At 44.7% G+C, this 24,864-nt stretch overlaps 1 long non-coding RNA gene across 1 annotated transcript in view; it reads left to right on the plus strand.

Annotated features, from left to right (window-relative positions):
- Positions 1-24,864, plus strand: part of LOC144798925 (uncharacterized) — a 289,530-nt gene that overhangs the window by 261,879 nt on the left and 2,787 nt on the right. The window contains exon 4 of the long non-coding RNA XR_013603699.1: positions 16,695-16,792. This is a non-coding gene — a long non-coding RNA (uncharacterized LOC144798925). The remainder of the gene's footprint in view (positions 1-16,694; positions 16,793-24,864) is intronic.

The raw sequence follows: 24,864 nt of genomic DNA on the forward strand, positions 1-24,864 counted from the left end.
CAAATGCTAGATCTAATGAGACCCTTTCCTCAATGAGTGTTATGCTTTCATCTATGAGTGTGTTAGCCTTCGCTAGAAAGTCATCCATGGGACCAAGCAATTTACCTGCTGCGCTAGGGGCTTTAGTTGTAGATTTATTCCCTCTCGTGAGGACCATTGCTATTCTCGTTAGGTAATGGGGACTAGGTAAGCCCTGAAAGGATTACTAAAACGTAAGATCAAATAAATATTTTAAAATCAAAGGAGGTGGCCCAGTCCAGTCTCTACCAGCCTCTAACGGCCTAAAACGGCCCAGTCTTTGCCCGGGTCTTCGCCCCGGGCTGCGACCCGCGGCGCGACCCGCGGCGCGTTAGAGACTGGCTAGATATGGAGGACGGAAGGAGGGCGTGGCCGCCGGGGGAAGAGGCGCCGGCTTCAAGGAGCGGTGGTTTCTGGGCCTCGCAGTCCCCCGGTGGGCTGTTCGTGGACACAGCCAATGCACTGCTACCTGGGCGGGTCGCGCTGAGAGCGAGATGGTGAACTGCCGATTGCAGTAACGCTCCCACCAGCCGACCTCAGCTCCAGGGAGTGCGGGTCAAGATTTGGGCAGACAAGCAGTTCCTCTTTCTGGCACAAAGAGCAGGTCAGTGAGCGGCACCCGCGCAGCGGGTGTCGCGAAAGGTTATAAAGCAGGGATCCAATCAGTGGGCGTGGCCGCCGGGGGAAGAGGCGCCGGCTTCAAGGAGCGGTGGTTTCTGGGCCTCGCAGTCCCCCGGTGGGCTGTTCGTGGACACAGCCAATGCACTGCTACCTGGGCGGGTCGCGCTGAGAGCGAGATGGTGAACTGCCGATTGCAGTAACGCTCCCACCAGCCGACCTCAGCTCCAGGGAGTGCGGGTCAAGATTTGGGCGGACAAGCAGTTCCTCTTTCTGGCACAAAGAGCAGGTCAGTGAGCGGCACCCGCGCAGCGGGTGTCGCGAAAGGTTATAAAGCAGGGATCCAATCAGTGGGCGTGGCCGCCGGGGGAAGAGGCGCCGGCTTCAAGGAGCGGTGGTTTCTGGGCCTCGCAGTCCCCCGGTGGGCTGTTCGTGGACACAGCCAATGCACTGCTACCTGGGCGGGTCGCGCTGAGAGCGAGATGGTGAACTGCCGATTGCAGTAACGCTCCCACCAGCCGACCTCAGCTCCAGGGAGTGCGGGTCAAGATTTGGGCAGACAAGCAGTTCCTCTTTCTGGCACAAAGAGCAGGTCAGTGAGCGGCACCCGCGCAGCGGGTGTCGCGAAAGGTTATAAAGCAGGGATCCAATCAGTGGGCGTAGCCGCCGGGGGAAGAGGCGCCGGCTTCAAGGAGCGGTGGTTTCTGGGCCTCGCAGTCCCCCGGTGGGCTGTTCGTGGACACAGCCAATGCACTGCTACCTGGGCGGGTCGCGCTGAGAGCGAGATGGTGAACTGCCGATTGCAGTAACGCTCCCACCAGCCGACCTCAGCTCCAGGGAGTGCGGGTCAAGATTTGGGCAGACAAGCAGTTCCTCTTTCTGGCACAAAGAGCAGGTCAGTGAGCGGCACCCGCGCAGCGGGTGTCGCGAAAGGTTATAAAGCAGGGATCCAATCAGTGGGCGTGGCCGCCGGGGGAAGAGGCGCCGGCTTCAAGGAGCGGTGGTTTCTGGGCCTCGCAGTCCCCCGGTGGGCTGTTCGTGGACACAGCCAATGCACTGCTACCTGGGCGGGTCGCGCTGAGAGCGAGATGGTGAACTGCCGATTGCAGTAACGCTCCCACCAGCCGACCTCAGCTCCAGGGAGTGCGGGTCAAGATTTGGGCGGACAAGCAGTTCCTCTTTCTGGCACAAAGAGCAGGTCAGTGAGCGGCACCCGCGCAGCGGGTGTCGCGAAAGGTTATAAAGCAGGGATCCAATCAGTGGGCGTGGCCGCCGGGGGAAGAGGCGCCGGCTTCAAGGAGCGGTGGTTTCTGGGCCTCGCAGTCCCCCGGTGGGCTGTTCGTGGACACAGCCAATGCACTGCTACCTGGGCGGGTCGCGCTGAGAGCGAGATGGTGAACTGCCGATTGCAGTAACGCTCCCACCAGCCGACCTCAGCTCCAGGGAGTGCGGGTCAAGATTTGGGCAGACAAGCAGTTCCTCTTTCTGGCACAAAGAGCAGGTCAGTGAGCGGTGTATACAACATTTGACGCTAAAGCACTCAGTACAATAAGTAACTAAAAAAATACTTTTGTGCACCTGTGTTCGATATCACCCCACAATGGCTGATTAATTTATATTTATAATAGTTGAGGAGAAGATGTGCTTTTGTGGCTAAGCAGCTGACTTTAAACCCCGACATCCAGGACTCAGCACTTGATTAAAAATCATGTGCTTCCAGCTAACTCATTTAATCTCCTTCCGTCTATAAATTAGAACTGAATCCATAAATATCTGACAATGAATGGATATGACAATGAATGAAATAATAAATATGTGACAATTAATTGTGCTCGTCAATAGTGTAAATCCCCACTTGGCGCTCACAAGCTTGTTTCATCTACCAAGACTGCTCCTAGTAGAACAGTGCGCCACAGCTTGGTTTGTGTATCTAAATGACAGTCCTAAACCAGGGTGAAATTTGCATTACAAGTGTGAAATCTCTAGGAAATGAGCACATTTAATGTTGCTTCTTGTCAATTACCTCTACCTCATGTAGCTTTGTATGTCGTGAACTCAAATTCTTTACTCTCTAAGTACTTTTTGTGCAATATGAATAAGTCTGTGTTCCTTGTACAAACAAAATCCATATTTCACCCTAACCAATATTCATCCATCCATCCATCCATCCATCCATCACTCACTTGTAAAGTCTTGCTGAGATGTGGACATGTCCAATTAAAGTATATGTGCCGAACACCCATACTTCCTCCAATCAGAAGAAAAGGTTCACACAGGCATGTGATTTCTCCATTTTTAGGTCGAGCTTTCGAGACCTCTTGTATATATGTTAGTTTATACTTATATACTTTAGTATATATTTATATGTATATGTACTTTGTGGGCTCTAGAGATCAGCCGTAGGACTTGTCTGCGTCCGCTTAGGGACGTTTTTTTCTGTTCAACTGCCTCTATTTACCTGTCTTGATAGAAACGACCAGAAGAGGTCAGTAAAATACCAGAATTGCTTTCTGCTGAGGGACTTTCTTTTTTCTATTTTTCTGATAACTGCCTCTATTTCTCTTTCTTGATAGAAAATGACAAGCAGAGGTCAGTAAAATACCAGTATCACTTTAGCATTCTCTGGATTCCAGTCCATAGAAATTGTCTTCCAAGAGTACCCGTAGACAATAATATTTTTTTCAAATCTTGTATTTTCAGTGATATGACCACCGAAGGCCCTAATTTTATATTAAAAACAGAGCTCTGAACTATACCATTTACTGCTGAAAGGAAATAATTCTCTCCATGTGTTCCCATACCTGGCGTGTCACACAGTTTGGTGCTTACTTTTCCTCCATGCTAAAGAACAGTAGATGTTTCAGCACCCAGGCTAATGTGCTGCATAACGAAATACATATAAGGTCCCATAGGCTAGAACGATTGCATTGCAAATGCTTGTTACTTCACTGTGGGGTTGTCAGTGTATTTCAGTACAAGCAACGCCTTTCTCAAGACAAAACGTGCCAAATTCCCATAGAAATAAATAGAATATTGATGATATGTATGCAAAAATCTTATGTGTGCACATCTTGTTATAACATGTGCTAAATTTGGTAAATGTAATGTAAATGTAAATGTACAGGAATTTATATAGCGCAAATCACCAAGCGGTTTCTAAGCACTTGCTTAGGGAACCCGTCCTGGTATTCCCCTGTGAGATAACCCCGGCAGGGTATCCTCAAGGTGAAAGCCAGGCATCCCGCCGCGAGGGGCCGTTGTGGAGATTAAGCAAGCTATTGCCCAGAGTCGCAGAGTGTGAACCCGTGAATCGAGTAGGCACCGGAGCGAGAATTGTCGAGTCCATGGACATTTTAGGACTCAAGACCCTGCCGAGCAGGGAATTGAACCCTGGTCCCGGGCTGACCTCTGCTTCCAGGTCTGCCTCCTCTAACCAGTGAGCCACACTTCTCCAAACATTAAACATCTTCAATTCATATTCCTGCCCTGTTCTTTCATCAGCCTTTTCTTTTGGCTTTGGATTAATATGGAAATAGGAAGGGGTAGGGCAAGGAGAGGATTATATAGAACATCACTTGTTACCCTTTCATGGAAGGGGAAAAAAGCCTGTGAAGACAGACTGCTGAGGAGTAAATGGGCACACTCACTCAAGGAGTAAGTAACGAGACGAGGACGAAAGAAGAGGAGATAATTATAATCTCTGAAGTGTTAGGCATCAAAGATATAGCAAAAAAATAAGATCTATTTTAATAAGCATTGGAAACTACAAAGAAATGGCATGATTGTTATAGGTAAATTTATTTCTAAAAGACCTTGAATTATGCACGGAAAAAACATCTCTCTCTCTCGCTCTCTCTCTCGCTCTCTCTCATTTTGTGGCCAGTTTGAGCAGAGGGAACACTTGGTGGATGAGTGGACAGCTTTAGTATGAATGCATACTTTTTGTAAGGGTGAATGGATGAAGAGTTTGAGTGTGAGTGGTTGAAGAGTTGATGGACGATTTGGATGGAGAGTTTGTGAATGAATAGACAGATGGGGAGGTTGTGTCTCAATAAAAATGAATGGATGGTAGAGTTTTTGAATTAAGCAGTTGTGTGTAGGCAGAAGGATGGACGTACTACCTCGCGGATGGATAAAGAGCGTGTGTGGGTGTGGATGAATGGAAGGAAAGCTGGGTGGATGGATGATACGAGTTTTGAATAGATGTCAAGATTTGTCTTGTAAATGAAAACAGGGTCCATGCTGTTGAGGTAAGTAGATATCTTTATTCTGCACAGAGCAGACAGAAAACGGACATTTTCTCAGCTGGTCAGCAGCAATTGCTGAGACAGTGAACGTTCCGATTTAAAGCATGACATGGAACCTTTAGGCAAGATTCAGCAAGGCATAGAAAAGGAAAACAGCATGACAATAAGAGATCAAATGTGCAAACAAAAGAAGAACAACTTCACAACAATTTGCTAAGTATTTGTCTAATCAGGATGTATGGGTGTAATTTTATGTACCGGTGGATAGATAGATCATGAGTTGGTGTGTATGGGTTGATGTATACTGTGTGTGTCTTTTTGGGTCACTGACTGGTTGGCATGGATGAAGAATTTGCAGACAGGTGGACGATAATTTGGAGTAGATTAGGATGCTGACTTTGTGTATGATTGGATAGACAGTTGGATAGAGAGGTGGTTGGTGTGTGCGTAGATAGATGGGTAGAATGTCTGTCAGTGGATGGGTCGGTCAAAGGATGATGGATGGATGCTGCGTATTTGGCTGTGTGGTTGGTAAATTTGTGTGTGAATGTGTAGGCATTGAGCTTGAGAGTGAACGAATAAATTGAGTTGGAGCTTGCATGTGACAGACTACTCAATGATGCTGAGTGAGTTTGTGGAGGATTGCATGCATATATAGATGTATGGATGGAAACTTTGTATGTATGGTTTTATTGAGTACATTTGTATGTATATGTGTTAAGTGGGAGGATGGATGGTATGGATGGATGAGTGGATAGTTTGTGTATGAATAGATGGGGAGTTTTAAATGGATGAGTGATGGCTGGGTGAGTTTGCATGAAGAAAGAAAGAAAGAAAGAAAGGAAGAAAGGAAGAAAGGAAGGAAGAAAGAAAGAAAGAAAGAAAGAAAGAAAGAAAGAAAGAAAGAAAGAAAGAAAGAAAGAAAGAAAGAAAGAAAGAAAGAAAGAAAGAAAAAGAAAGGAAAGGAAAGGAGTAGGTGAAAAGACAAAGCGACCAAAAGGAAAAAAGAAAGGTCGAAAGAAAGAAAGGGAGAGAGACTAACAGTTTGCCGTCCCTGTATCTGGATTTTATCCTCAGAACCCAGGCCCGTCTCCTGCGTGTATCCACATTGGACAACAAACTGTGCTTCGCTGTTCGCCGTCACGGGGCTGGCTTAGTTTGGCTGCCTACAGAGCTCGCGCCGTGTTAGGGAGTAAATCATCCGTGTTCACATCTCAAGCAGACGAGCGAGCTCTGCAGAGCCTGCAGAAGCGGGGTGTGTTTATGGTCTGGGATGTCACCGTTCACCTGCACAGGAAGGAGCAGCAGACGGTGGGCTTGGGAACGGCGCTAACTCACACCAGGCCGCCTCACAGTGACACCGGAAAATGTAAAGTCTGGCAGAGGTCAGGGAGGCGCACAGACTAATCTTTATGTGACAGCCCCTGCTCTTTATAACATTTGATGGTTGTGTTACACCCCAGGGCCCCGGCATGACAAGGGTCAGCCTCAAAACCCCAAATATAGAAGTTTCCCTTCAGAGTCCGCCTTCACGGTCTGATTCAACCCAGGTTACATAATGCCTGTCAGTGTGCTGCGCTGCATGCTTCAGCGGCCTCCCCTTATGGCTGAAATTCAGTTTATTGTTAGAGCTGAATTTTCAGTCAAGCAGGAACATCCATAAGAAAAAAACAATTTTAGAACCTGCACGGGTAGTTTTTTCGCTGGTGAAATCCAAGATTTTTGTAGTCATACAAATAAAATCGTTAATATGCGGTGTAATAAATGCAGGGGGTGGTCGGTATGTGAGGGAGGAAGAGTTAAAGATTACCATTTTGGTGGCTAACACATGTAAGGAGACGAGGTGGTGGAGAGGTGAATGCGTGCCAGTTGCCATAGTGACGAGGTGCCTGGCTTCTTCTCGAGGAGTGACTATATAATTGTGCCAGGAAATAAGAAAAACTGTGGAAGAGTAGGGGATTTGGCACATTCATTAAGTGGGTTAAGGGAGGAGAGAGTACCTGACTGACAAGGTGAAGGTGAATGTGTGAAAATAAATGGAAAGTAACCAAGTGAGATGTAAAGTGGGGACCTAGGTACGTAGGGAAGGGAGAGAATTAGTGAGTGAGTGAAGGACAAAGTGATGGGTAAGACCAATAATACAATTATTTGTAAGATATTTGAGTGAATGTGTACACTAGTGAATGGAAGGACGCAAGTTATGTTAGTACAAGAGATACTGAATGAGTAACCAAGTGAAGGTTCGTGAGGGAATAAGGAAAACAAAATGTAATTAGACTCATGAAGCAGACGCCCAGCGGTAATTCCTGTCATGGCTACCCTCTTTCTTCGATTTCTATTCATGGCTAGCTCACCAGTGCTAATTAGCGCTTCACCTCTTTTAAAGACACTGCTAGTATATGGAATGCATTCATTTCAGCTTCGACGCCAGATTTTCGTCTAAACTGCAATTTCAGAAACTGTAGATCTTTCTCTAAACATCACCTAGACATTTTTGATTTTATCATTTAGTTGCTATCTGGTGCCCTCGCCTAATCCCAAAATATCGTGGCTGCAGTCCCTATAGGTTATGGCCATTACCTCCTTGACCACCTTAGGAGCGTTCCATAGCCCAACCTACTCTCAACCCCTTGCCAGGCCATGTTTTTCACTCTTAAGCTCGTACGTTCTCTGTGACATTAATTTACCACACTACTACTAGCCTAAAGAACATTTTACTTTTGAATTTATCAACTTTTTAACCCCATCAATATTAAAAGCTGCTAATTTTATGACACTGAGTAATTTGAATGTGCACCTTGGCATTGAGGGCACGGCAGATGCTATAGCCTTTGGTGGTGACGCCATCGCAGAGCTAAGTCACCATATACGTTACAAATCCTATCTCAGAATGGAGATCATCTTTTAGACCCTATTTTCTCCAACCACTCTCATAGTGGTGTCTTGGTCCCTCGACCCTTAACTCGGACTAACCAATGCGCAGCCACTGAACCAGGCTCCCTTCTCTTAACACCCTCACTAACAACTCACTCACCTCTATTAGATTATTGTGGGAAGTTGATGGTGCTAATTTTACTTCTGCTCTTCAGGCTGCACTTCCGGCCTTTTACACAGGTATGTCTTCCTAGGGCTGTATGACGTTACATCGCATTCCGTTGTAGCACATGCCTTTACAACGCATGCGTTACAACGTTAATGCAATAACATCGCAAACCTTTAGCATGCATATTTTTATAACAAATATATAACAAATATATGTTTATCACGCATGCCTTTACAATGAAATACATTGTAGAAGTATGTTTGATAAAAGCATATGTGTGGTAAACGTTTTCCTGACCCCTACTCTCAACCCTAATCCGGGTCCCTGGCACAACCCACCCGAGTCCCCAACCCTTCTAAAAGAAAATATCCTTCCCCTGCCCTAAACCCAAAAACCGTATCCCTGCAGGACCCGCCCCTGGCCCCCAGCCATTGCTCTACCCTAAACCCTAAAACACTACCCCTGCAAGTCCCCCCCTGCCCCAACCCCTGCCCTACCCCAACCCCTGCCCTACCCTAAACCCTAAAACACTACCACTGCACGACCCCCCCGGCTCACAGCTTGCCCAGCCCACAGCCCTTCGCCTATCCTAAAGCCGAAAACTCTACCCCTTCACAACCCCCCAGCCCTTGCCCTACCCTAGAACACTACCCCTGCATGACCCCTATTGACCCCTAGAATAGAAACCCCCGCCCCAGGCCCAATCCCCCTGACCTCTCTCCTCATGGTTGTGCAGTTCAGGCAGCTCGTCAGAGGGGCGGTGCATATCGTTGTGAGGACGTGGAAGAGTCTCTGTTTCCTCTAACGACTTGGTTCACCTATGCTGTTTCCACAAGCATGCCTATACTTTTTTACAACATATATGCTTTTACCATAAATACCTTTGCAACAAACTTTGTTGTAAAGGCATGCGTGGTAAAAGTATATACGTTGTAAAAAAATGCATAGTAAAGTCTACGCATTGTTACAACGCATGCGTTGTAACGCTTGCATTGTAATGGCATGCGTGGAAACAGCTGTGTTGTAATGGCTGTTTCGCCTTAATATGCCAAACCTTACAATACCTGGCTTACTAATGCACTTACTTAAATTGCCACAGTAAAGTCTTTAAAAATCATCAGACTCATCCCTCCTATCCCTGGTCCACACCTATGATCTTAGATCTATAAAATGAGAATGCCAAAAGCTGGTACGCCTTTGCCTTCCTAAGACGACCCAGTTATCAAATCAGCTTGCAGAGATGTGGCCAAAAACAAACATTGTCCTATTTCACTAGCACGGAACAGCTTCTATGTGAGGAAGAACAAATTGGAAGGATTTTCTTCATGTGAGGTCTTTTCCATTATAGTGGCTTGGTACATCCTCCCGCCTGTCATAATCCTAGCAAACCCTCCAAAGAGCTTTACACAAAACTCTCCATTTAATTTTTCTACAGAAAATCCAGGTACTCCTGTTTTTCTATGACCCTCAAGATAACATTAACATAGAACTTTTAAAGGTCGCCCAGTTTGAACCTGTTAGCAATACCTCTTTGCCAAATTTTGAAATTCACTCTGTCAATAGCTTGGTCTGCACCAGGCTCCCATTGGATTCAGCTCACGCTTATTTATTGACTTTAGGTCTTGGTATCGAGTCAGTCATCCCTGGCCTATGCTATCACTTCCTTGGGTTCATGAAGATCCCAGATACTTGGAAGCATGCTCACATTATTCCACTTCTCAAAATGTCCAGTGTTAGTTCCTCTGGCAAGAACAACCACCTCCCCATCTTTCCACCGCCACTTCCTGTCAAAATACTCAAAAAAGTATTCTGTGTCAACTATCCTCATATCTTAAAATAATAACCTTCTTGTTCCATTATAATCTAGATTATGGCCACTCCATAGTATTGGTGCTGCCCTAATACCACTTACAGATGATCTTCGAATGTTGCTTGACAAAGGGCACTCTGCTGCACTTATTCTCTTAATTTTGTTTTTTGTTGTAGTTTTTTATATAGTGCAAGCTCAACCCTAAAGTATCAGAGCACTTTACACGAGCATCCATTACATTATACAAGAAAAAATTAATTTTTTTGAGGCAATGGGAGATTAAGTGATTTTCCCGGAATGATAAGATGTTGAGCCGACACTGGGACTCGAAACTGGTTCCCCAGTACCAGATTTGGCAGCTCTGGCTGTAACGCAGCACTCTCCTTCTTAGATCTGTCAACAGCATTTGATAGTTTCTCATCCTATTGTTATTCAATGACTCTTTCAGTTGGGATCCTGTAAGGGTGCTCTCAGATGGTTAGTTGCCTTTAGTGGTACAAAACCTAATCCATTAATATGCCATCGTATAAATCTAAGGAGCACCATGTCCTTCTAGAGTAACTCAAGGCTGGTCTTGGAGCCCCATACTGTTTAATATTTGTATTTCCCAAATTGATTCCTTGCTTTACTCTTTTAACTTTGATCTGGAATCATTTACTGATGACACTGACCATTGTGTCCATATCTGATCATTTTAATTACACACATGACAAGTTCTGTTCTTTCTCTAACATTGTCACCCAGTAGATGATCGACAACTGCCTTAAGCTTATTAGTGAAAAGTCTGAGATTCTCCTGTTCGACTAGCAATATGAAATCTGGTCTTCTTGGTGGCCAGCAGAGCTAGGTTACCCTTAAACTATGACTACGCTGGCCAAAAATGTAGACATTACCTTAGACCAGAATTTGTCATTTTCCAAAGAAGCTGAGTCTCTAGCGATACAAAAGGGGATGATGGACGGAGCGTTTGAGCAAATCAAACACTCACCCCCAGTCAACTGATCTGGGTTTAATCCATCACCATTCTTTAGCCCACTCAGCCACCCCATTTCAGACATGGCTATATGCAAATCAGTCTGACCCTGTGCCTCATGGGAACAGTCCAGCCCGAATTGCCAAGCCATGTCTTCCATGGACCGGAAACAAGCATCCTGGGACCAGTTTCGGATTCATAATCCTCATCAGCCAGGCTATCTTGAATCCAGTGGCCAAGTGAGACAAGGGACTCACGTCTGAGCATACCCTGCCACACTTAGGGCAAACAAAGCGATACAAAAGGGGATGATGGACGGAGCGTTTGAGCAAATCAAACACTCAACCCCAGTCAACTGATCTGGGTTTAATCCATCATCATTCTTTAGCCCACTCAGCCACCCCATTTCAGACATGGCTATATGCAAATCAGTCTGACCGTGTGCCTCATGGGAACAGTCCAGCCCGAACTGCCAAGCCATGTCTTCCATGGACCGGAAACAAGCATCCTGGGACCGGTTTCGGATTCATAATTCTCATCAGCCAGGCTATCTTGAATCCAGTGGCCAAGTGAGCAAGGGACTCACGTCTGAGCATACCCTGCCACACTTAGGGCGAACAAAGCGATACAAAAGGGGATGATGGACGGAGCGTTTGAGCAAATCAAACACTCACCCCCAGTCAAGTGATCTGGGTTTAATCCATCACCATTCTTTAGCCCACGCAGCCACCCCATTTCAGACATGGCTATATGCAAATCAGTCTGACCCTGTGCCTCATGGGAACAGTCCAGCCCGAACTGCCAAGCCATGTCTTCCATGGACCGGAAACAAGCATCCTGGGACCGGTTTCGGATTCATAATCCTCATCAGCCAGGCTATCTTCAATCCAGTGGCCAAGTGAGCAAGGGACTCACGTCTGAGCATACCCTGCCACACTTAGGGCGAACAAAGCGATACAAAAGGGGATGATGGACGGAGCGTTTGAGCAAATCAAACACTCACCCCCAGTCAACTGATCTGGGTTTAATCCATCACCATTCTTTAGCCCACTCAGCCACCCCATTTCAGACATGGCTATATGCAAATCAGTCTGACCCTGTGCCTCATGGGAACAGTCCAGCCCGAACTGCCAAGCCATGTCTTCCATGGACCGGAAACAAGCATCCTGGGACCGGTTTCGGATTCATAATCCTCATCAGCCAGGCTATCTTGAATCCAGTGGCCAAGTGAGCAAGGGACTCATGTCTGAGCATACCCTGCTACACTTAGGGCGAACAAAGCGAAACAAAAGGGGATGATGGACGGAGCGTTTGAGCAAATCAAATACTCACCCCCAGTCAACTGATCTGGGTTTAATCCATCACCATTCTTTAGCCCACTCAGCCACCCCATTTCAGACATGGCTATATGCAAATCAGTCTGACCCTGTGCCTCATGGGAACAGTCCAGCCCGAACTGCCAAGCCATGTCTTCCATGGACCGGAAACAAGATTCCTGGGATCGGTTTCGGATTCATAATCCTCATCAGCCAGGCTATCTTGAATACAGTGGCCAAGTGAGCAAGGGACTCACGTCTGAGCATACCCTGCCACACTTAGGGTGAACAAAGCGATACAAAAGGGGATGATGGACGGAGCGTTTGAGCAAATCAAACACTCATCCCCAGTCAACTGATCTGGGTTTAATCCACCACCATTCTTTAGCCCACTCAGCCACCCCATTTCAGACATGGCTATATGCAAATCAGTCTGACCCTGTGCCTCATGGAACAGTCCAGTCCGAACTGCCAAGTCATGTCTTCCATGGACCGGAAACAAGCATCCTGGGACCAGTTTCGGATTCATAATCCTCATCAGCCAGGCTATCTTGAATCCAGTGGCCAAGTGAGCAAGGGACTCACGTCTGAGCATACCCTGCCACACTTAGGGCGAACAAAGCGATACAAAAGGGGATGATGGACAGAGCGTTTGAGCAAATCAAACACTCACCCCCAGTCAAGTGATCTGGGTTTAATCCATCACCATTCTTTAGCCCACGCAGCCACCCCATTTCAGACATGGCTATATGCAAATCAGTCTGACCCTGTGCCTCATGGGAACAGTCCAGCCCGAACTGCCAAGCCATGTCTTCCATGGACCGGAAACAAGCATCCTGGGACCGGTTTCGGATTCATAATCCTCATCAGCCAGGCTATCTTCAATCCAGTGGCCAAGTGAGCAAGAGACTCACGTCTGAGCATACCCTGCCACACTTAGGGCGAACAAAGCGATACAAAAGGGGATGATGGACGGAGCGTTTGAGCAAATCAAACACTCACCCCCAGTCAACTGATCTGGGTTTAATCCATCACCATTCTTTAGCCCACTCAGCCACCCCATTTCAGACATGGCTATATGCAAATCAGTCTGACCCTGTGCCTCATGGGAACAGTCCAGCCCGAACTGCCAAGCCATGTCTTCCATGGACCGGAAACAAGCATCCTGGGACCGGTTTCGGATTCATAATCCTCATCAGCCAGGTTATCTTGAATCCAGTGGCCAAGTGAGCAAGGGACTCACGTCTGAGCATACCCTGCTACACTTAGGGCGAACAAAGCGAAACAAAAGGGGATGATGGACGGAGCGTTTGAGCAAATCAAACACTCACCCCCAGTCAACTGATCTGGGTTTAATCCATCACCATTCTTTAGCCCACTCAGCCACCCCATTTCAGACATGGCTATATGCAAATCAGTCTGACCCTGTGCCTCATGGGAACAGTCCAGCCCGAACTGCCAAGCCATGTCTTCCATGGACCGGAAACAAGATTCCTGGGATCGGTTTCGGATTCATAATCCTCATCAGCCAGGCTATCTTGAATACAGTGGCCAAGTGAGCAAGGGACTCACGTCTGAGCATACCCTGCCACACTTAGGGTGAACAAAGCGATACAAAAGGGGATGATGGACGGAGCGTTTGAGCAAATCAAACACTCATCCCCAGTCAACTGATCTGGGTTTAATCCACCACCATTCTTTAGCCCACTCAGCCACCCCATTTCAGACATGGCTATATGCAAATCAGTCTGACCCTGTGCCTCATGGAACAGTCCAGTCCGAACTGCCAAGCCATGTCTTCCATGGACCGGAAACAAGCATCCTGGGACCAGTTTCGGATTCATAATCCTCATCAGCCAGGCTATCTTGAATCCAGTGGCCAAGTGAGCAAGGGACTCACGTCTGAGCATACCCTGCCACACTTAGGGCGAACAAAGCGATACAAAAGGGGATGATGGACGGAGCGTTTGAGCAAATCAAACACTCACCCCCAGTCAACTGATCTGGGTTTAATCCATCACCATTCTTTAGCCCACTCAGCCACCCCATTTCATACATGGCTATATGCAAATCAGTCTGACCCTGTGCCTCATGGGAACAGTCCAGCCCGAACAGCCAAGCCATGTCTTCCATGGACCGGAAACAAGCATCCTGGGACCGGTTTCGGATTCATATTCCTCATCAACCAGGCTATCTTGAATCCAGTGGCCAAGTGAGCAAGGGAATCACGTCTGAGCATACCCTGCCACACTTAGGGCGAACAAAGCGATACAAAAGGGGATGATGGAAGGAGCGTTTGAGCAAAGCAAACACTCACCCCAGGCAACTGATCTGGGTTTAATCCATCACCATTCTTTAGCCCACTCAGCCACCCCATTTCAGACATGGCTATATGCAAATCAGTCTGACCCTGTGCCTCATGGGAACAGTCCAGCCCGAACTGCCAAGCCATGTCTTCCATAGACCGGAAACAAGCATCCTGGGACCAGTTTCGGATTCATAATCCTCATCAGCCAGGCTATCTTGAATCCAGTGGCCAAGTGAGCAAGGGACTCACGTCTGAGCATACCCTGCCACACTTAGGGCGAACAAAGCGATACAAAAGGGGATGATGGACGGAGCGTTTGAGCAAATCAAACACTCACCCCCAGTCAACTTATCTGGGTTTAATCCATCACCATTCTTTAGCCCACTCAGCCACCCCATTTCAGACATGGCTATATGCAAATCAGTCTGACCCTGTGCCTCATGGGAACAGTCCAGCCCGAACTGCCAAGCCATGTCTTCCATGGACCGGAAACAAGCATCCTGGGACCGGTTTCAGATTCATAATCCTCATCAGCCAGGCTATCTTGAATCCTGTGGCCAAGTGAGCAAGGGACTCACGTCTGAGCATACCCTGCCACACTTAGGGTGAACAAAGCGATACAAAAGGGGATGATGGACGGAGCGTTTGAGCAAATCAAACACTCACCCCCAGTCAACTGATCTGGGTTTAATCCATCACCATTCTTTAGCCCACTCAGCCACCCCATTTCAGACATGGCTATATGCAAATCAGTCTGACCCTGTGCCTCATGGGAACAGTCCAGCCCGAACTGCCAAGCCATGTCTTCCATGGACCGGAAACAAGCATCCTGGGACCGGTTTCGGATTCATAATCCTCATCAGCCAGGCTATCTTGAATCCAGTGGCCAAGTGAGCAAGGGACTCACGTCTGATCATACCGTGCTCACTTGGCCACTGGATTCAAGATAGCCTGGCTGATGAGGATTATGAATCCGAAACCGGTCCCAGGATGCTTGTTTCCGGTCCAGGGAAGACATGGCTTGGCAGTTCGGGCTGAACTGTTCCCATGAGGCACAGGGTCAGATTGATTTGCATATAGCCATGTCTGAACTGGGGTGGATGAGTGAGCTAAAGAATGGAGATGGATTAAACCCAGATCAGTTGACTGGGGGTGAGTGTTTGATTTGCTCAAACGCTCCGTCCATCATCCCCTTTTGTATCGCTTTGTTCGCCCTAAGTGTGGCAGGGTATGCTCAGACGTGAGTCCCTTGCTCACTTGGCCACTGGATTCAAGATAGCCTGGCTGATGAGGATTATGAATCCGAAACCGGTCCCAGGATGCTTGTTTCCGGTCCAGGGAAGACATGGCTTGGCATATCGGGCTCGACTGTTCCCATGAGGCACAGGGTCAGATGGATTTGCATATAGCCATGTCTGAACTGGGGTGGCTGAGTGAGCTAAAGAATGGAGATGGATTAAACCCAGATCAGTTGACTGGGGGTGAGTGTTTGATTTGCTCAAACGCTCCGTCCATCATCCCCTTTTGTAGCGCTGAGTCTCTAGCTCCTGCTTCAATGTTTTTCAGCTGTTGAGACAGAGTCCCACCTTACTTCTGATGACTACTTTAAGAACCATAGAACATGCGCTTTTCAAATGTTAGCTGGACTATGTAATGCCAATCATCTCATTCCTGATTTACTCACCTGAAGTGGGTTATGTGAGTCTTAGCTGGGACAGAAGCTCTTCGCACATTCCTGTGAACACAGCCAGAGCTCCTACTTTCTTTTAATTCCTAGGGTGCAACTTCATTCATCACTGCAATCAAATGTTGCAGCATGTGCATAAGAGTGAAGGGTGGGGATCTGTATTGTCCCTCCTTCTGAAAAGAACTAAGTGAAGGGACCTTGATAAGAATTATTTTGGGGAGGGGGTACAGGGCGAACCTCCATTCCTAACAAGAAAGCATGTGTTCAGCATTTATAAGGTAGGAAGCAATCAGCCTGTGAAGCTGGCATCCTTACCATTCTATAAACCATTCCATTACACCATCACCCTTCCATCAGTGACACAGGCAGAGAACGCATCAAAACAATATGGGATGGCACCCCTCCAGAGTGTTAAAGCCCAAGCCTTGAGTGGCACAAGACTTCACCAATGAGAATATCTCACATAGCTATTTCTTAGAAGTAAAACTGTCAATCCTTATGATTCCTTTGTGTATACCTGCTATTTGAATTAAGATTAAGTATAGAATATTATCTCTTTGCCGTTATCATGTTTCTAAGACATACTATAATGCTGCTCAATGTGATGCTTACTTCTGCTGTTATTTTCCTACAGATTTTTTTGATACTATCTCTGTGTTGTGTTTTGTTTCAAGGTTCACTGATACACTTTCGATGTCAAAAATATCGATGTTGTAAATATCGAGAAAGAAAATTATAGAATACAAAAATATCAACTAATTTCCCTAAACAGGTAAGGACAAAATATTGAATCAAAAAAATTGATGTAAAACATATAGATGTAAAAAGTATTGATTTAAATATATATGTAAAATAAAATAATATGTATTAAATATATAACATATATACATTATTTTAACAAAATAAATTAAATTTAACATACATTTTTATAAAATATAACAAATAAACTTATTTAAAAATCAAACATAATACTGTATACATATATTTACTTTAAAATAATTCCTAAACTGTTATCTTTAATCAACCCAAGTCTTCTCAAAAGACTGAAGGAAGATTGGGTGTGATCATACATGTTCTAAATCACATCTGCTCCTTCATCATCATGGTCAGCACATGAAGATTGTCTCTCAGTTCATTGTTGCAAGGAGGCATGCCACAGTCCTTACCTCTCGCTACCAGTGATGAACAAGCACATGCTTCCATTGATGTAAGTGTTGATGAACTACCAGCTCCAATTCCAAATGTATGCAGAAGACGTCCAAATTCTCATCAGGGTGGAGTAAGCCAAACACACACAAACCAATGTATGAAACATGGCTTCCTCTGATTGTACAGAGCTATAACTACAACCTTATTGGTAGGTGGGATTGTACTCAAATCACGCCTGCTTGAATACCCTGCTTTATAGCTTGCAAACACTGCATCACCTCAGAGTCTCAGACACCTTTTCAGGAAATGGAACACTTGGAGGATATCACTGATACAGATCTTGAACTTCCCCCAAGATTACTAAAGTAGTTGAGCCAGTCAATTATTAAGTCAATGTGGCAGAAAATACTCCTTCATATCAAACACAGAAGGTAGATCACTTTTACAGTAGACTTCCCATGAATCATAGAGGTATATTGCAGAGACCACACCATCACACTCCTGGACTATGACTAAATGCAATGCAATGAGACAATCAGCTTTGAAAACACTCACATGGCTCATCAGAGGAGTCAAGAACTGAAGATAGAATTCTATGCAGCACTCAGTGGTCCACTTGCGAAAATGTCTGAGACACTGATAAAAACTGGCTTCTCACTGCACTTCAGCCAGAGATCTTTAACCAGCTGCCATAACCTGGTTCAAACAAAGAGGATTCAAATGGCTAAACAAGAGGGCTGATTGCTGGGACAGAAGCAACCAAAACTCTAGCGCAAATTGTACCCCCTGCTTAAGGCACGACCCAAACATCCGTACTTCAGAAAAGCCATGAAAACCGAGATGTTTTAACAGGGATTTGGTTAAGACTCTACAAAAGAGGGCATCCTCTGAAGGCTACTAAATAGAGGATCCTCCTAGCATGATGATATATTCTAATTAATCTGCACACCTTCTGATATCCATTCTGTTCCTCTTCTGTGATTTACCATAAGATGACACTTTATCACTTCTCTGTATATAAATAAAAAATGAAGAAATGATTCATGATACGTGCCCGGATATAGGCCTAGGTTTCACCATTGATAAAAAAGGGGTATTTTGGTATTATTGGAAATATAGCCAACACAGGGTTTTATTGGACAGCATTATTGATGAAAAATGTTGGAAAGGTAACCATGAGACATGATGTTATTCAAATGTAATAGGCTTTACCTGGTGTTTTCAGAAACTAAAATCTACTTTGAAAAGTTTAATGATTTATTAGATTAAGAGAGTTGTGCAGCTTTATTATCTGGTCTACATAATGGGGTTTCCATCATGTTTGAAGCAGTAGGTTCTCAACAGTTCTGTAAATGCATGTCATGTTCTTTATTGTAAGGAAATGGGTCCTGCCCGTCAAATCTGCCCAGATATTTTACTTTCTGATACCTGCTATATTATCTTTTTACTGTGGGTGAGCATCACAGCTGGTGTCCATGTAAATGTAATATCTGCTATAGAGAATATAAACCCCTATTTAAATGGTGAATGAGGAATCTGATATTCACATTGGGCATTGCCTGAACTATGCATTACTTAATATACAATTATCCCAATAGTTGAAACATTATTCTGTGCGTTAGTGCATAGTTGGTGGGCTGAGAAGAACTTCTTTCTTATATTTTGATTTATGATCGCTGTAATGAGTTCCTGGTTACACTTTTCCTGTTCATTAAGCCCGGCTGGACTAAGGGCCTTTGGCTGGGCTATCGAGCTTCATTTTTCGAGCCAGTCATTAACACACAGGAAACCTGTTGGTTAATATTCCGAGCTTGAATGTGTGTATGAGTGATAGCACATCAATATCCGATATTCCCAGAGGTACTCAATAATCAAGAAATAAGTCTGAGGTTTAATTCTGTTAAGCACATTATTTATATGTAGTAACAAACCTGTGTTGCAGTAACTGTACGTTAAGTTCCTTTTAAAAGACAATGAGTAGCCCCAGTATTTTATTTCAACCACTGCTTCTACATTTGCTTTTAAATCCATTTAAAACAAAGAGCCCTGCAATCATCATCCTGGATTCTGCATGTTTCTAATATTTGTAAACTTAAACCATCTAAAGTCTATTTTGTTAAAATAATTCCAGTCTTAGGCTTTACCAGTTATGCACAAACATTGATAAACATGGTAGAATACATTTATTGCATAAGCATTATTATTGAGTAAGTATCATGACTGAGAAATGCAGTGGCGGCTCCTCCGCTAAGGCGGAGGAGCGTCGCACCACTGCATTCAGCAGTGGAAATAAAGCAAAAATAACATGATAATAACTTGTTGTTATTATTATTTTATTTGTTCCTGCTGCGGGCAGGGCTCCTCTGCTCTCAGATAAGGGGTAAGGAATGGTGCACACTCTGTAAGTGCGCAATAACTGATTGGCCGGCCCAACAGTCATGTGTGCTTTCAAAGTTCTCCACCCACCCTACTACTATCAGCAGTGAAAATAAAGGAAAAATAAAATTATAATAATTAATTATTATCATTTTATTGGCTCCAGCTGAGGCATATTTGTGGGGCGGGCAGGGCTCCTCTGCTCTCAGAGCAGGGGTTAGGAGTGGTGAGCTCTCTGTAAGTGCGCAATGACTGATTGGCCGGCCCAACAGTCATGCATACTTTGCATTTTCTCCTCCCAGGCTGGATTACAGCCTGGTTGGAGAACATGCACAGGCAGCCATTGCCTGGCTGAGCCCAGCACCACGGCACTCAGACAAATCACAAAGCTGCATTTCAGTGTTGTGATTTGTCAGGGGTGCCCGGATTCTTCGTGTTCCTGGCTGGGAGAGACGTGGCAAGAAGATGGAGGAGAGATGCGGTTTGAGAGTACATTTTTTTCATTGTTTTTACACTCCTCTGCCCATGTCCCACCCTTCACCCGCCACCTCCGATCCGTGCCTGCCACCGCTGTAGAAATGGCCAAACAAGCAAAATCGTAACTAATCTACCACCCTGGGCCATCCCTATTTTTCATTCTGTGGTCCAGCGTTGATTTGGGAAGTGAAATATGCAGTATAGGCTGTGGGTTGCTCATCACTATCAATTGATCTCTGCATTGTAATACTAAAATTCTAAAATAGGGTGACCCCTTCCCTGCAGATCACAACGGATATTGCTTCCAGTTCTGAGTTATGTGGTTTGGCTTCTCTTCCATTGAACTAATTGGACTAACACACCTGAAATCAATGATTTGCAGAATAAAAGTTCAGGATTTGAGACACTGTCTGTAATGACCTTACATGAAGTGGTTACACATCATATTCTAAAGGTAAAATATAACAAGACCTTGCTTGGGTTGATTAAGCTCAGCATCCCGTCAACATACTGCGGTAACACTTCACCTCAAAAAGCAATTCTTTGACAAAACATCTTCAAAGTCCTAGTTTATGTCTAACAGCATCTTCAAAGTCCTAGTTTATGTCAAACAGCATCTATGTGGTACGATCATGGAGAGGGTGATGTCAAGACAATGAAAGTAAAAATCAAAATAGATGTTTGTCTCGTTTCATATGAATGAGTCAGATTCCAACCTAGCACCACGGACCTGATTTCCATACCAGCAAAACAGTTATCCGATGTTCAAGGATTGTAAGGAGAGCAGCGAAGAGATTGGGTGCAATTACCTTTCTCAGCTGATTTAGACACGGCTGACAATACAATGTTGATGGATCATTTTTGGAGTTATGTCAGAGTCAAGAAATCATTGGCTTCCTTCCTGTATGTCACAGCATGATACGATTCAGTCATTCTGGTCAGGAGATCATAAAATGGTATCTGGAATTCCATGCTGATTAGCCCTCTTGCTTCTCTCATTGGAGAGCATGCATCTAGTCTTGTATTTCCTGTGGCAAATTTCTAATTGTGTTTGATTTTTGATTTTGCACTTATGGAGATCATGCATGTGAGCTGAAAGATCCACTGTGATATGGAACTGCAAGTCAGAGCACGGTGCATCTTGGACGCCAAGACATGTGCACCAATCCTTTACTGAGTGTGACTACTATCTGCTCACTGGGCTATGTAGCACTGGCAGTGGTGACTGCAATAGATTGTAGAGGGAGGGCAGTCAGTTTTATCTGCTGCATGTCAGGAAAAGCTGCCTCTTTGTTTTTAAATGAGTCTGTCAGTCATCTGAAACAGGGTCCTTCCATAGAGACATGGCTGGTACATATATGTTTACCCTATGTATGGGCAGTAATATGTGGTTGGATTGGTGGTACTTCCCTGGGGGATCCATACTGTTACTTATGCTGATGACACCCAATTAGTGGTGTCTCTTAGTCAGCAAGATAAAGCCGAGCCAGGTTTAGCTGCCTGCCTTGTAAGGGTATCCGAATGGATGGACCGGTCCTTTCTTAAATTAAACGGTGCGAAGACTGATATTATTAATATGATAATAATTTAGATCTTATGTGGCCCAGCTGTCTTGGTTCTCCGCCTGCCCCTAAGAAACAAATCAAGAGACTTGGTGTCTGGCTTGATTGCAACTTGAATTTCAATGCTCAAGCAAGCAAAGTAGCTGCGAATTGTTATGGTCTGCTTAGGCTGATACGAAAGATCCTTCCTCTTCTCCCATTTGATGCTAGGCGTATGGTGGTTCAATCCTTGATTTTATCTCAGGTGGACTACGCAAATCCAGTCTATTTGGGTGCGCCCCATTGAACTATCAAGAGACTACAGATCACCCAGAATTGTGCGGCCGTCTCTTGATGGATATCCCGAAACGTAATTCAGCTAAGTTGGCACTCGGTCAACTGCATTGGCTCCCTGTTTCTGAAAGAGTCAGGTTTAAGGCAATGTGTATTGTTCACAAGTCCATCTCCAGCAATGGCCTGGCCTTGCTCCAGTCCATGGTGCAATTATATGACACCAAGAGGACCCTAAGATCCAATAATAAACATCTGCTGGCAGTTCCTAGGATCAAACAGTCACGGACTGGAGGACAACGGTTTTCATATAATGTGGCCACATTCTGGAACCAGCTTCCAGACTTTATTCGCCTTGAGTCTGACCATCTTAGATTCAGGAAGCCGCTGAAGACTTTTCTTTTTGCTTGATCAGTGGTGAATGATTGGTGTCACAGGAAGCGCTGGGATGCCCGTGGGTAGCCATGCACTTCACAAGTGCGTATTCATTCATTCATTCATTCACAACTATTTTAAATAAAATAATATTCAGTACAATATTAAAAAAACAAAATATACTTTAAAAGGATGTTGTACGGTTTTTACATTCTCTATTCTGTCCCAGGATATTTGTTTAATTGACTCTATTTTTGACACAACATTTTTGATATTTCTTCTTAAACATTTTGGCAGAAAACCAACATCTTTTTAATATAGTGTGTTCATACACTTACAAACAGGACATCTTATATAAAATGCAGCCTGTATTATTGGCCAGGAAATACTGTTAATGTCACATAATATTTTAACACAGTTGTAGCAAGACATAGGGGCTTATTACTATGTGGGTCAGAGTTGCCTCCGACCTACACTGTCTCGGGACCGACCGACCGACCTACCTCCAGTCGGCGGTTCCGACTGCCTGATTATGATGCGACCAAACACTGTTCGGTCGGATACTCCCATTTCTCTAAGGGAGCCTGTGTTACGTCAGTAAACCGGCCATGATACAGGCTCCCATTAAGAAATGGGGGAGTGTAAAACCCTGCACCTGTGGCAGGCACCACATGGATTTTAAGGGTGGCACCCTAAGTACCCTCTCGGCACCAACCGTAGGTCGCAGAGTCAAGAGGGCCCTGTTAGGGGCCCACAAAGTCGCTTTCAGACAGCCTTTCCACGTCGAAGTGGCCTGTATGGAAAGGCAGTGGGAAACCAACATCGTAATCCTGACGGCAGAAACTCCTTCAATAGGGGATTACGGTGCAGTTCCGACCAGCCGGAAGACTCTGCGAGCCGGTCAGAGCCACGTCAGAATAAACGCCTGGTTCACGCTCCAACCGCTGACATCATAATTTGGCATTCAGACCGCAAACCAACCGTGTCGGTTGGAAAGCCTCCGACTATGGATGTGATTTCTGGCAGTTTGTCATGGTATAGCTGTCCAGGAAACTCTCTATCTGGGGCAAAGTCTAATTTATTCTATGATACTTCTATTATGAACTTCTTTTAAGGTTTTACAATTATGACGTTACTTTGCAACCTGAGCAGTGGAAAGAATGGTTTCGAATAACAAATATATTTATTCCGGCGAATACACTTCTGCTCATGCTCTACAGCTTTTATCTCCACATTCAATTTGGGGTAGTACAATGCCAGAATTAACCTCATCATGGTGGTCAAGGCCACTGCAGTTTTTTGAGTGCGATGAGGTGGGTCCATTGCCGAAGGTCCTCCAACCATTTTCAGCAGTGGATGCCACGGCTCTTAAAGCCCTTAGATGACACACTTACTAGACAACGGACAGCCAGATAATTTTCTTGCTGTCAGAGCTGACTGACAGAGAGGAAAATAAGAAAACTAAATTACAAAAGTACATTACTTGCAATGTTTACTTAAACAACACAAGTTATCAAACATACTTATGCCAATGTGTTTTTACTTTTTATTAACATAAAATGACGTGAATTAACATTTTGTTTGATGTGTTACTGCGTCACAGTTGTGATCTAAAATACCATCCACCATATTCTAAGTACCTAAAACACAATGTACAATGGTGGATATGATAACCATTACTCTGTGAGGGACCAAAATGATAAACAACTTACAAATCACAGGTTATGTTTTTATTTTATTGTCCTGAAAAGTACATGCTACTTTTACTTTGTCCATAGCTCAATGTTGTATGATGCAATTAAGGTCCATACTCGGGGACACTATTTTGCAATGAATTTGCTCCCTGGAAATGAGATGGATGAGCCATCCACTGTGGTTAAAATGCCTTATATATTATTGGATTTCTAGTTATGTGTATGGACTATATCTTGTGATGGAGTAGCCATTCTGTTGTAAGTGAACTCAGGGACATTTGGGTTTATGTAGAGGATACTCTTTTCTAAATGTTGCGGAGTACTCAGTCCACAAAAATGAAAAAATAAATATCAATGTCATTGTTAAAGTTGAGCGCACTGTGAATTGTTATAATGCACTTTCACCATTGGCTTAACGGTTAGTAAGTTAACTTCTAAAGCCAGTGCCTCCCTTGGCTCAGATAGAGTCATGTCCTAAAACTTGCATGGCATTAAAACAGCATTCAGGCAAAAACATGAGATGTGTAGTGACACCATGGGTGTTAATCATTTAGTCACTCTGATTGCTGTTTTCGTTTCCAAACAGCTTCCCCATGCCAAGCAGACTTCATGCCTGCCCTCACCAATGTCCGACTGATTAGTTTTTGATCACAACATACCTTGCTGGTAAAGTATATTGGAGTAACAACTTAATTCAATGTTTGTTAAGCAATCATTAATGTCTGTGGAGTGAGTACATAATGCACTAATTCCAGACAAAAATAAAATATTACATTAACCCAAAATAATGTTCCAACTATATGTATTTCTAGTAAACATGTATACAGTTACACATTTCTGGTCAGGCACTGGTTTTTAATTTTAAAAGAAGGACAGTTGCCCATGATGCTATGTTTTTCATGTAAATAGTCATCAAAATTACATTTTCAACTTTGAAGACA

The sequence above is a fragment of the Lissotriton helveticus genome, chromosome 12 (assembly GCF_964261635.1).
Source record: "Lissotriton helveticus chromosome 12, aLisHel1.1, whole genome shotgun sequence".
Taxonomy (NCBI): domain Eukaryota; kingdom Metazoa; phylum Chordata; class Amphibia; order Caudata; family Salamandridae; genus Lissotriton; species Lissotriton helveticus.